Raw genomic sequence first — 14104 nt, forward strand, 5'->3', positions numbered from 1 at the left:
GTACACACACATTAGAAAGAATGTTTTAAATAAGGCTCAGCATTGCTTTACAAACATAATTCTGATTATGAATATCTTTTAATATATTGTGTTTTCCTATTCATCGGGAAAAGTCTATGCTTTTCTGTGTCCTGTGTAGTTAAAAAAAAAATCCGGACTATCATAGGACAGTCTATAGGCAACTTGGTATAAAGTAAGATTATTTGCTTTTTTAATGCCCCATTTTTCTTTGTGGCTCCAACATTACACGTTTAATTTGCAAAGAATTTCAAACACTATAATGAAAAAGTAAAAAGAACCCTAAGAACGAATCCCCTGGAATACCAATGTTTTTATTCATTTATTCATCTGACTTTTAATTATGAGCCACTGCTTCAATGCCACATGGAAATTGTTTTAATCATTAGGTCCTGAACTCAGAAGTTAGCATGTTTCTCCTACCTGCGCTGTTTAGAACATCATCACCCACCGAGAACCCTATCTATTTAACTACCCTCCTCTAATCACTTCCCTGATCTCTCTCTCTCTCTCTCTCTCTCTCTCTCTCATTTTCTCTGAATGCACATGCATGTAACAAACACACACACAGCCATAGTCTTCTCTAGTCACCCAATTACACATACTCTTCAACCCAACCCTTATAATCTCTTACCACCCTTAGTTGTACAATATATACACATAGAGTCCTGAGCAAAGGAACAGATTTTGGCTTTGCCTTATGGAAATTTGTCCCATTTCTATATAGTCATTTAAAAATTTTTTTTCCAGCTTTATTAAGATATAATTAACATAAAACATTGTGGAAGTTTGAGGTGTACAAAGTGATAACTTGATATACATATAGATTATGAAATTATGGCCACAATAAGATTAGTTAACACCTCTATCATCTCACATAATTACGTGTGTGTGTGTGTGTGTGTGTGTGCGTGTGTGTGTCTGTGTGGTGAAAAGATTTAAGATCTACTCTCTTAACTTCTTTCAAGTATATATAACAGTGTTTTTAACTATAGTCACCATACTGTACATTAGATCCCCAGAACTTGTTCATCTTAAAAGTGGAAGTTTGCACCCTTTGACAAGCACCTCCCCATTTCCCTCACCCCCAGCCCCTGGCAACCACCAATCTATTCTTCCTGTAGAGTCATATTTTAATGTATACATGCAGGGATATGTATAGGTCTACACATAGTGATTTGCTATGAAATATCATAAATATAATTACCCTCAAAAATATGCCAAAAATTAATGTAATATGAAAATATAAGGTCCTGACCCATTTTAGTTATATTTGTGCAACAAAACACCCCAAAACTTACTGCTTTTCTTAAACGAGGTGACCTTGTTTCTCATGATCCTGTAAACTGACTGAGTGGTCCTTCCTGTGCTCTCTCGGTGGACCATCCATGTGGCTCACTCAGCTGGCAGGACAGCTAGCAGCTGGGCTCAGCAGAGACAGCTGGGATGGCTCAGCCCCTCTCTCTCTCTGTGGCCTTTCATTCTGGCTTTTGACATGGCAACTTGGATCACTGGCCAAAGAAAGACAGTGGCCCAGTTCAAGTCCTTGTGGGACAGGAGTACATAAGTGCTTGGATACTAGAAGGTATGACTCATTGGAAGGCGTTACTTAACAATCTACCACGTGGCCCAATATCATACAATTGCCCAAAGATACTGGAAATTGTCCCTTCCTATAAAGGATGACGTGTCTGAATTCAAACAGGTTAAAAACCTTTGCATTGTGCGTTCTGTAGGGCACACTTTACCTTGAAGACACACTTAAATGAAATACACCCCTGGGTTATAAAAGATGATTGATGGCTTCTTTAACACAAGATATACATACTTCCTGCCATGAACAAAAATGAGAAAGAGAGAATGAACAAGAGAAATGTGAAGAAGACATTTCAGGGTAGATTCCTTTTCCCCATCAGCTAACATGTCCTGTTCATCCGCTCTCCCTGGGACCCTGACCAACTACTGTGACTCTGTTTAGATTGGTCTGAGATTAGCAGGTGTCCTGTTCCTGCTTTTCCTCTTTATCCAGTGTCTTTAAAGTCTGGGAACAAGTTGTTATTGGGGGAAAAAAATTCTGAAGGTAAGGAAAACAGGCTAATGAGGCTCCATTTCCCAGGAAAGAAGAAACAAAGAAGTCCTGAGAGAATCAAGCAGTCAAGTGGTACCTGGAGGGAGCTCATGGAGGAGCAGAGAGGCTTCTTATTGGATGACTGTCTGCCTGCGTTATTCCTCAAGGGATGCACATGAATTGCTTTGTGCCTCTTTGCCTTTCTTGGTTGTTCCCTAAGGACCAAGGGAAGTTCCACGGCCTAGTAAATTACTTGAATCTTATGCAAAAGGTAAACTTCATAAACTGAACCAAACTCTTTCATTTTAAGCACATGTGGACATTATTTATAAAAATTTTAATACTGATCCCAGGAAGGAGGTTCTCCTTCACAAAATTTTTGAGGTTCCCTCATTAATAGACTCCCTGCCATGACCTTTTTGTCAGCTCATCTGCAACACTGCTGTAGCTGTTCTGTAAAACCAAGGTCTTCCAACACAACACGAGATGTGACACCAAGGAGAACCGCCATGAATGTAGTTCAGATGAAAGTCACTTCCTGGAAATAGCCTGCAGGAGCAAAACTTTCCCTCCTGCCAAATCTCCTACCCAAACACAAGTAACTAGTGGCAGGAGCTTGGACTCAAAGACTGTTTTAATGGACTAGGCCATCTAATCCTATAACCGGATCGTATTTACTATTAATTAAGTAGTAAAGTTTGACTCCCTTAGAGGCATAAACATCTGCTATGGAAGAAGACTAAATATCTGTGTTAATAGAAAACCAGAGTCGAATGGAAAATTCTCAGGTGGCCTGGATCATCAAGAACAATTTTATTGTACAACAAGGTTTGACATTAAAAGAACTAGGGTGAATCAATCAACCACAATATGTTAGCTCTGCAATACCAATGTATGGTTTATGGAGCTAACTCTAGATAAAACCCTGAATTAATATCTAATCCACACTTAAGCCTCATAATATTTAGAACTTGGGGTCCATGCTGTCAGTCCATGCTTGTCCCAGCCATGTCAAAATATAGCTGCTAAAGACCTGAAACCTATAGTTGCAGTACCATCTGGGCCCAGAAATAGTGAGCACCAGCCCACACCATAGGTCTCCATGGTTACTGTCTACTCACTTGTAAACCTGTTTTAATCTGGCTTCTGCCCCATCATTACCCCTCAGCAGCTCTCCCTAAATGTACAACGGTTACCTCACAAAATTCGCAGATTATATTTGGTCTTCATGGTATATGACTTCTCTTTTGACCACTATCTACTTTGTCTTTTGATTTTTATAATCTGTTTTTAATTAATATATAATTTTTTTGATATTTGGTATTATGTAATTCCACCTCCTTTTTTCCAGTCTCCCCCTAGTGCACTCTTTCTACAGAGCCCAACAGGAAGCCAATCAAAAAGAACTGTGAATTGCAAAATCCCAGCTCTGGCATCAGAAAGCAAAGTATTAAAGAATGGGCTTGGAGTTGGGACACAATAGCTTAATGACCAGTAAAAAGGATAAATTTGTGTTGGGTTGACTTGGCTGTTTTAGTATTTGTTTGCTAGAATTCTCAGGTGAAACAATCTGGGCCTAGATTTCTTTGTGGAAAGAAAATAGTAGATTTAAGATTTTTTTTATACTCATAAAATTGTTTATTTCTTCTTGTATCAGTTTTGGCAAGTTGTATTTTTTTTCAAAATATTACCTACTTTACTCAATTTTAAAATATTTGCTCATAAAATTATTTATATCTTCATTTTTTAACTGTCAAATATGTAGTAATGTCCTTTTTTTCATTCTTAATATTGGTTTCTTTATCCTTTCTTCCTTTTTATCCATCTGAATTACTATTCAATTTTATCTTCCAGTTCACAAGTTCTCTCTTCAGCTGCATCTACTGTGTTGTTTGGCCCACATCTTAAACGTTTTTTTTTTTTTTAACTGACAATTTCATTTTATTTTAACATTTTTATCTAGTTCTTTTCAAATCTATATGGTTACTCATATATTGCCATGGTGCTTGTCATTTTTGTGATTCCATTCTTTTTAAAAAAATCTTTAAATATTCATGCATAGTGTGGTACACAGAATAATGTACCTCCCCTCAATGATATTCTCATTCTAACCCCCCAAAACTGTGAATATGTTACCTTATATGGTAAAAGGGACTTTTCAGATGTGATTAAGTATCTTGAGATAGGGAGATTATCTGGGTGGACCCAAGGTAATGTAATCACAAGAGTCTTTATAAAAGAAAAAAAGAGCAAAGTCAGAAAAAGGAGATGGGACAATGGAACCAGAAGTTGCGTGATGCACTTTGAAGATGGAGGAAGGGGCTGTGAGCCAAGGAATGCAGGCAGCCTCTAGAAGCTGGAAAAGTAAAAGAAACATATTCTCCTCTGAGACCTCCGAAATGAACACATTCCAGCCAACACCTTGATTTTAGATTTCTAAAGTCCAGAACTGTACAAAAATAAATTTGTGTTGCTTTTTTAACCCACTAGGTTTGTGGTAATATGTTACAGTAACAATAGAAAACCAATACACATAGTTGTCTTATATCCATACATAATAGTTCCATCATCTGAAATGTTTGAGGAACTAAATCTATTATTTCTCTCCCTCAGGATGATTTGTGAGCTCATAATGTTGATTTTAGCCTGTGGGAGAGGCCAGAATTTAAATTGAGAAGACGTTCCTCCTTACATTATTTGGTTTTGCTTCTGCTGGAAGCCAGAGGCTCTACCTATCTGGGATCTCTGCGGTTTATTCCCAATCTCACACGTTATATCTGGGAGTCCTGAGTTCAACCCCCTCATTTTTTCCACTGCCCAAAGCGCTTTTTCTATAGTAGGAAAGGATTATTCACATGTTCTCAGAAAAACAGGGCCACAGAGGAAAATTATGCAGGTGATGTAAAACCCCTGCTGAGAACGTCTTCAAATGTGCTCATTGCTTACAATTTTAGTTTCAGCTTATATTATTTCCTCCTTTTCTTTTTCCTTGCCCCATGAAGATCTCCTTACATCTTGAGAGCCCAACTATGCAATAAAATCTTTTTTAATGAGACTCCCATTTTTTTAATTTGAAGATACTCCCTCCCCAGATATCTAATATGTCAAACTTACTGAAGCATAAGTCCCTCAGATATTCTGAGGTCTACCAGAGCTTATGTGGGTTTGATAGCAAATTTCGGCCCCAGTCTATTTCATAGTGGGTCTAGTTCATCCTATGGCTATTTCTCCCAGAATAGTTAAAAATAGAGTTGAAATAGGATGGTCAAAAACTAGCAAAACACCTTCACTAGTTCTCTGGCCAATGGTGGAGGACTAGACTGTAAGAGGCACATAAAGGAGGTCCCTAGGGTCCCATCTCTTGATCACAATAGTGAACCAGAAACCAATACTGGGGTATTAGAAATTAGTGCCACTACCAATAACTTGAAAGATTCAGGGGTGAGGATTCTTACCATTCCCATTTAACTCTCTGGCTTGGCTTGTGCAAAAGGCAGATGGGTCTTGAAGAAGGACAGTAAATTATCATAAACTTAATCGTAAAATCAACCTGCTATTCCAGACATTGTCTCTTTACTGGAGCAAGTCAACACAAAGTGAAGCACCTGGTATGTAGCACTGATGTGGAAAATGCTTCGTTCTCTAAAGCGTGGAACAGAAATCACCAGAAGTGGATTACTTTCTCTTTTTGGTCAGAAATATAACTTCATTCTCTTGCTCCAGGGCCACATCAACCATCCAAACTTCTGCCATATTTTTGTTCACAGGGATTCTGATGGTCTCCCCATTTCCTAGAACATCATACTGGTCCACGTTGTTAGTAACATCACATGAATACAACGTGGTGAACAAGAAGCAGCAGGTACCTTGAATGCCCTGGACAGACACAGTTGTGATAGAAGATGGGCAATGAACGCCAAGATGATTCAACTCAGTGAACTGTCTGGAAGTGCAGTGGTCTAGACTGGTTAACCTCCAAAGTGAAAGACAAGTTGCTCTGCTTTATATCCCCTACCACTACTACAAAAAATGGCCCAGTGCTTGGGTGAGCTTTTTGAAACCAACACATGGCATTGTGGATGTGTTGCTGTGACTTATGTACCAAGGATGGAACTTTTTACTGCAGGCCAGAACAAGAGAAAATCTCTACTGATCCAGGCTACAGAGAGCCCCTGGCACAGGTTTGGTGGTTTGGTGGTTTGTTTGGGGGTTTTCTTGGCCCAGAAGATTCAATGATGCTTGTAATACCTACAGCAAATTGGAATTCTGTGGGTGATGTTATGGCATGAAAAGTTCTGCAGTGATTTTTGAGCAGAAATGATATTAATATCTGTTTGGGAGTTAAAGATATTTCATTATAATGATAGAAATAAAGTGCATTTCATTTGCATCAGCAGGTCCCTTTTGTAAACTCAATCACATGACATAGTTTAATCACTTTAAATTCTTTCTGAACCATCCGTGACAAAACTTAATCCTGCAGAGGGGCCAGTAGATGAGGAGACAGTCTAGGTCAGTTCCTAGAACTGTTTCATATAAAGGATGGCACATTAGATAGTATTAAGGCACAAAGCTAAGTGACATAAAAGTGCAGTGAAAAAGAGTGATCCATGAGCTATCGAAAAACACACTAGAAGAGCTTTTTTCCATTTAAGCAATATTCTCTAATTCTCATTCTATGATTCTAGAGCTTTTTCTTTGACACACTGGGGAATTCAATAATACAGACAGCCCAAAGAAAAGCCCCCAAAAGTCTCCTAAAGTTTTGAGATGGTCTTCTAAGAAAAAGAGAATGAGAAGAAATGCACTGAGAGATATAATACCTCTAGTCTGCCTGGAGTCATTCTCTGAAAGCTCTCTTTGCCATGGGTGGAAATAAAATGACTTGTCTCGGGACCAAGCCTTAGTGGTCATAGTAAGATGATTTCTGTCTTTCTGAACACTGGTTAATCTTAAGTTCATTTCTTCCGGCTCCCTAATTCAAATGTAGCTCACAATCAAGTTTCAAATTGACATCCCTAAATACAATCTTTTATTAAAACAACCAGAAGGGAGAATTTTCTACAGTCTTAAAAAACATATGATTTCCATGATAATAACAGCAAATTACAAGAATAAGAGAAAAATTATTATTATTATTATTTTTTTTTGCAGTACGTGGGCCTCTCACTGTAGTGGCCTCTCCCGTTGCGGAGCACAGGCTCCGGACGCGCAGGCTCAGTGGCCATGGCTCACGGGCCCAGCCGCTCCGCGGTATGTGGGATCTTCCCGGACCGGGGCTCGAACCCACGTCCCCTACATCGGCAGGAGGACTCTCAACCACTGCACCACCAGGGAAGCCCAAGTCACACTTTTTTGAACCAGTTTACATTCCACCCTAGAAGTGGATGAGAGATCCTGTCCTGTTTCTCCACATTCTCACGTATGGTAGAGAGAGACCTTTTATTAACTTTTGCCCATCTGGTAGATATGCAATAAAGTTTCATTGTGATTTCAATTTGCATTTCACTGAATACTAATGACGTTGAGCATCTTTTCATGTGTTTATGGGTTAGGGGTTACCTCGCCTCTGAAATTTATATTCCTGTCTTTTGCCCATTTTAAAATTTAGTTGTTTGCCTGTTGCTTAATGATTCATGGGAGGTTTTTATATGTTCAGGATACTAAATCTTTGCCAGCTACATTTGCTGCAAATATCTTCTCTCAGTTTATGATTTGTCTCTTTATGGTGTCTTTTGATGAACAGAAGTTCTTATTTTTTAATGTAGTTGAATTTATCAACCTTTTCCTTTATGTTTGTATTTTTTTTAATTCATCTTGTGAAAGAAGTCATTCACAGCCAGAGTTGAGAAAGATATTCTCCTATATTTTCTTCACAAATGTTTATAGTTTTGACTTTCTTAACTTTCATATTCATATTTAATTCAATAGGCGTGTATTATTGTGCATGGTTTGAAGTAGACATCCAATTTTATTTTGTCCATATGGATAATGGTTTGCTAGATAGTTCATTTTTCTTCCTGGTGGTCTGCCGTGCTTCCTCTGCTGTATATCAAGTTCCCATACAACCATGGACCTGCTTCTGATCTAACTATCTTGCTGTGCGGGTCTACTTGTCAATCTCTGCACCAATGCCACACTGTCTTAATTGCTCTAGCTTTATAAGAAATCTTGGTATCTGTTAGGTAAAGCCTCCCATTCCACACATACATACTTTCTGCCACTTTTTCGGGAGTGTCTTGGCTGTTTTTGACCCTTTGCTACTCTGTATAAATTTTAGAAGCATATTTTCAAACTCCACAGAAACACAGATTTTAATTGAAATTTACTAAATCTATGTAAATTTTGTTCAATCTGGGAAACAAATTTAATCCAATCTGGGAATAATTGACATCTTCATGAGATTAAATCTTTCCCTCCAAGAACGTTATTATATATAATTTAGAAAACACTAAGCAAGACCCTGTTGACTGTCTATTCATAGGTATGTACTCATTACAAGTATAAAGAAAAGAAATTGAAAGTATAAAGAATAGCCAGGGAATGTTTCACTCCACATCTAGTGGTTGTCTGTGAGGGCAAGAGAGGGATGTGTGAAAAGACTTAGAAAGCGCAAAGGCTTCTAAGGTAATAGTTTATTTCTTAACCTGAGTGGTGTGTATATGGATGTTTATTCTAAAATCATTCTTTAAACTGGATATATACATTTTATAAACCTTTTTGTATATTGGGTTGGCCAAAAAGCTCGTTTGGGTTTTTCTGTAAGAGGTTACGAACCCGAACGAACTTTTTGTCCAACCCAATACATGCCGTGTTTCACAAGTTAAAATTTAAGACATGCAGTAAAGGAGACAGTCTCCAAAACAACTGATTTAGGACAAAAGTATTACAATTTTGAATTTTTTCTTCATATGATACAAACCTGCAGGAATCGTCAGTCCAACATTTTCAAAAATAACTATGCCCCTCTAGGCACCATAGGGAAAAGGCTTTCTTCGTTTTAAAAAATAAGTGATTTTGACATTCAGATTCAACTACCAGCATTTTAGAGTGTACTGTCTCTTTGTGAATTTGAATCACTCCTCTTGTTCTACATGAAACCTAGTAAAGTTCAAATCGAGTTGGTTATACATTCATTCATTCATTCACTTATTTGCAAAATATATGCATAATTCATTGTGCTGGGAAGCTGGGAAATATAAGAAGATAAATATGAACATTCCTGAATACAAGAAGGGTGAAGTAAAATGAAATAACACAAATGCTTAAAAAACTATAGTGTCTGATTGAAGAAGTAGAAGAAAGAAAAAGAGGAAGAGGAAAAAGCACAAAATTGCAAGGGGGTTCAAGGATGCTGAACTGATATCTGATTGAAGGAGACAGGGTTGGGGAAATAGTCACAAATCTTTACTTCTCAGTTTAATAACATGCAAGGAAATGTGTATAGATTTCAGCCCTTTTACTCATCTTCCAAGTTTCTGTCTGGTTTAAAGAGCCCAACAGCTAGATTCACAATCACCGGGCCCATTCTTTTCTGGCTCCAAATCATATTGGTTTCAGGTTTTCAAACTACAAAGAATTTCATCTCCAGTCCAACCCTACCGTGATAGAAAACCACACAGCCTTAGGAGTTGCAAATGTAGCACATTTTGAGAGGGCAAAGAGACTGCTCTCTTGCAAAGGTTTCACCTGCCCAAAAGCCTGGAGCCAACCCTGCATAATTTATGCACACCTCTGAGAATGAGCCTGAAAAGAAGCCAGTGCTAATTGACAGAATTGACCATTCAGCTTGGCTGCTTTTGTTTCATGACAACCTGCTCACACATTCAATAAATTCACTGGGGGTAATATATTAAAAAAAAAAAAAGATTATCTGGTATTGTGTTGCCTATTGCCTGCTATCCACTTCCTCCCCTACCCCCACCCTGGACTCTAAATGTCTGTTTGACTAAATTTTTCTGTTTTCAATTAGCTTCACTGGTTCTTTGTTTATATAACCCATTAATATCCCACAGTCAGTGGAAAGTGTGCTCAGTTGCCAAAGGGGTTTAAAATATTCCTAAGAGATATAAACACGATGGCAGAAAGCGGATGCCTGCTATACAAGGGGGCCTGCAAAGCTAATGTCGTCTTTCTCACTTCATATCCCAGAACCAAAGCCTTCCATGGGACACACTCAGTAATTATTGACATTTCCAAAATGGCAACACTAGTGATATGAAGAGCCCTTCTCTTCTGAAGGTGCTGGCGATTTTTAAGCCTGGGCACAGGCTGAAGGCTGTATTCTTGACCTGGTACAGCTGCATTTGTATCTATTCATGCAAGAGTGTGTGATGATTAAATTCTGGACCCGCAGCAAAGGCTGCCATGAGAAACTTATCTCGCAAAGGTGTACTGAAGGAGAGTCCAGTTGCCCACTGAAAGGATTAGTAGATCACATACTATCCTGAATCCTGGGCGCTGTTTCAACCTTCTCCAATTATGTGACTCTTCGATAAAAAATGGTCTGAGAGGTAGGCAGAGCCGGTATGAGTTGGGAAAACAAGAGCAGATGAAAGTGTATCCTGTCTCTTTGAAACAGTTCTTTCTTTGGGGTGTTTTTAAGATTGCAATTTATGGGATCATATCACCCCACTAAGCAGGGTACAGCTTTAAGAAATTATTTTCCAGGGATTTTAGTAGACACTGCAGAGCTGACACATGGAGCTAAGCCTCTACAATTCCCTCATGATGATTCATTTAATGTGTTATCTTGACTGGGCCACAGGGTGCCTGGATATTTGATTAAACATTACTCTGGGCGTCTGTGAGGGAGTTTCTGGATGAGATTAACATTTGAATCCACAGATTGTGTAAAGCAGATTGCCCTCCCTAGGTGGGTAGGCATCACCCCATCTGTCCAAGGGCTGAATAGAACAAAAAGGCAGAGTAAGAGAGAATTTTCTCTCCTTATCTGACTGTCTTCTAGCTGGGATAGTGGTCTTCTCCTGTCCTAGGACTTGGGGTCAGAATGGAATATACACCATCCGCTCTGCTGGTTGTCAGGCCTTTGGACTCAGACTGGAACTGTATTCCAAGTTCTCTTGAGTCTCCAGCTTACCAACTGCAGATCTCGGAACTTCTCAGCCTCCATAATCACACGGACTATTTCTTTATAATAAATCTCACTTCTCTCTCTCTCTCTCTCTCTCTATCTCTCTCCCTCCCTCCCTCCCTCTTCCATTTATTCTGTTTCTCTGGAAAGCCCAGAATAATACCGCCCACCAACATACAATCTCTGAACGAGGACCCCATTTCTAATAATGCAGACTTCCACATGTCCACTCAGCAAATGGAGATCCTAACCATCAAACTCTAAACAAGCACTGATTTTTTTATTCAGAAGAAATACTATTTTTGTTTTGAAAAATGATTACTGGGACTTCCCTGGTGGCGCAGCGGTGGATGCAGGGGACAATGCAGGGGACATGGGTTCGAACCCTGGTCCGGGAAGATCCCACATGCCACAGAGCAACTAAGCCCGTGCGCCACAACTACTGAGCCTGTGCTCTAGAGCCCGAGCTCTGCAACAAGGGAAGCCACCTCAATGAGAAGCCCGCGCACCGCAACGAAGAGTGGACCCAGCTCGCCTCAACTAGAGAAAGCCTGCACACAGCAATGAAGACCCAACAACGAAGACACAATGCAGCCAAAAATAAATAAATAACTTAATTTTTTAAAAAATGATTACTGGATAGCCTATACGTCACTCGAGTACAAAGGACCTAAAATAACCTCACTCAACTGCCCTGCCTCACAGTTTTGTTTTGACACAAACAAAATAAGTAACCCTCAAATTTATGAAATCAAATCCCTCAAGTGTTTGTTTGATTCTTTTTTTAATTTTAATTCTCCTATTTAATTTGCACAGGCTTGGCCTTGCTGGGTCAACCACTTCCACAAATCATAAAGCAACTGAGAGTTACAGTAACCACAAAACAGGAGCTAAGCCTTATCACTGAGCTTACAACAAGGATAATTTGGAACATTCTCAAATTATCAACATCCTCGTGGATAATATATTATGAAACAAAAAAAAGGGAACTTTAAATTCCACACACGGAAGTCCTGCTGAAATCAAAGTTGATAGGACGGAGTATGATTTTAAATATATAAAGTAGTAGACCTTTGTGCTGTACGGCTGTGGGTTCTGACTGCCCTCTCAAATACAGCCACAGCTTTGAAGCAATTACAGCCACTCCAACCTTCCAGGACCTTGACAGATGCACTCTGCTAGCACGATGTGTCTCCCCCAGCCCTGTGTCTGACATTCAACAGTGGATACCCTCTTGTCCTCAAACCAGAAATATTCACTGGCTACGTCTCCAAGAAAATATTATAAGAATGCAGGGGCCTCCCTGGTGGCGCAGCGGTTGAGAATCTGCCTGCCAATGCAGGGGACACGGGTTCGAGCCCTGGTCTGGGAGGATCCCACATGCCGCGGAGCAACTGGGCCCATGAACCACAACTACTGAGCCTGCGCGTCTGGAGCCTGTGCTCCGCAACAAGAGAGGCCACGACAGTGAGAGGCCCGCGCACCGCGATGAAGAGTGGACCCCGCTTGCCACAACTAGAGAAAACCCTCGCATAGAAACGAAGACCCAACACAGCCAAAAATAAAAAAATTAAATTAATTAAAAGAAGGCTCAGCATTTAAAAAAAAAAAAAAAAAAAAAGAATGCATTTTCCCTTGATTTACTACTTCCAATTCTCACCCAGAAGTCAGAATTAAAATCTGTCACATTACTTGAAGCCACCCTAAGGAGTAAGGTGAGTATTTAAGGAGGCGTATTAACCCCGATGACCTTTGAATGTCAATCTACTTGCCCTGGTAGTCAAGAATTCCAAGATCTTTTGCCATTGCGCCCAGAGACTCAATTTAACTTTCAGTAGGCAATGCCCCACCTCCCTTGTACCTTACAAGGATTCCTACTGAGAGAATAAATTGAATGACCATTTTCATTTAGCATATTGAACACTTTTGCAAAGCGAGTGAAATTATTGCAAGACTAGGTCCTGTTAAAAATGTTTAAATGGGGGGCTTCCCTGGTGGCGCAGTGCTTGAGAGTCCGCCTGCCGATGTAGGGGACACGGGTTCGTGCCCCGGTCCGGGAAGATCCCACATGCCGCAGAGCGGCTGGGCCCATGAGCCATGGCCACTGAGCCTGCGCGTCCGGAGCCTGTGCTCCGCAACCGGAGAGGCCACAACGGTGAGAGGCCCGCGTACTACAAAAAAAAAAAAAAAAAAAATGTTTAAATGGGGGGAAAGGATTTAATGTTCCTGTCTAGGCAGCAACATTTGCATTTACCTATCAGGAAATATTTTCATTGTTCTCTATCTGCTGAAATATTCACTTATAAGGTAGGTGACAGGTACACAAGAAGCCTTTCTCTCCACTCTCCCCCGACCCCCGCCTCCAAATCTGGGTCATGATTGAAGTACACTGTCCCATAAAGATTTTGCCATCTGGAGTGTGGGTGTACCCATCACTCCACGAGCCAGAGGAGGAGGGCTCAGTGGCCTCTGCAGAAAATAGACCTCGTATACAAGCAGCTTTCAGAAATGAGAAGGGGCAAGCAGAGGAAACCAAGTACTGAGGGTGATGTACTCAGGTGATGTACATAACCAAGTACTTGCTGATGAATCCCGGCAAGGCAGAGCCATCTATGGCAACAACAGGCTCAAGTGAGAGTTAATAAAACGCAGAGTATACATTGCCCATTTGCATTTAGTGCATGTTAAACTGCCTTGCGTACAAAAGATAATGACAGATGCAAAATGAGCACTGAATACTGCAGGTCTGTCAGGAGGGAATGGGCAAGGTGCCAGCTCCCCAAATTAAACCAAACAGGCAACTCCACGCGCAGGGTCAGCGAGACTGGGGAAGAAGCGGATCCAGGGCCTCTGGACCTGCCATGAAATTGACAGAAACCAGGAAGCTAAACCTACTACAATGAGTCTATGGCGGCAGTGGTGAG

Source organism: Phocoena phocoena, chromosome 21, assembly GCF_963924675.1.
Source record: "Phocoena phocoena chromosome 21, mPhoPho1.1, whole genome shotgun sequence".
Lineage (NCBI taxonomy): Eukaryota > Metazoa > Chordata > Mammalia > Artiodactyla > Phocoenidae > Phocoena > Phocoena phocoena.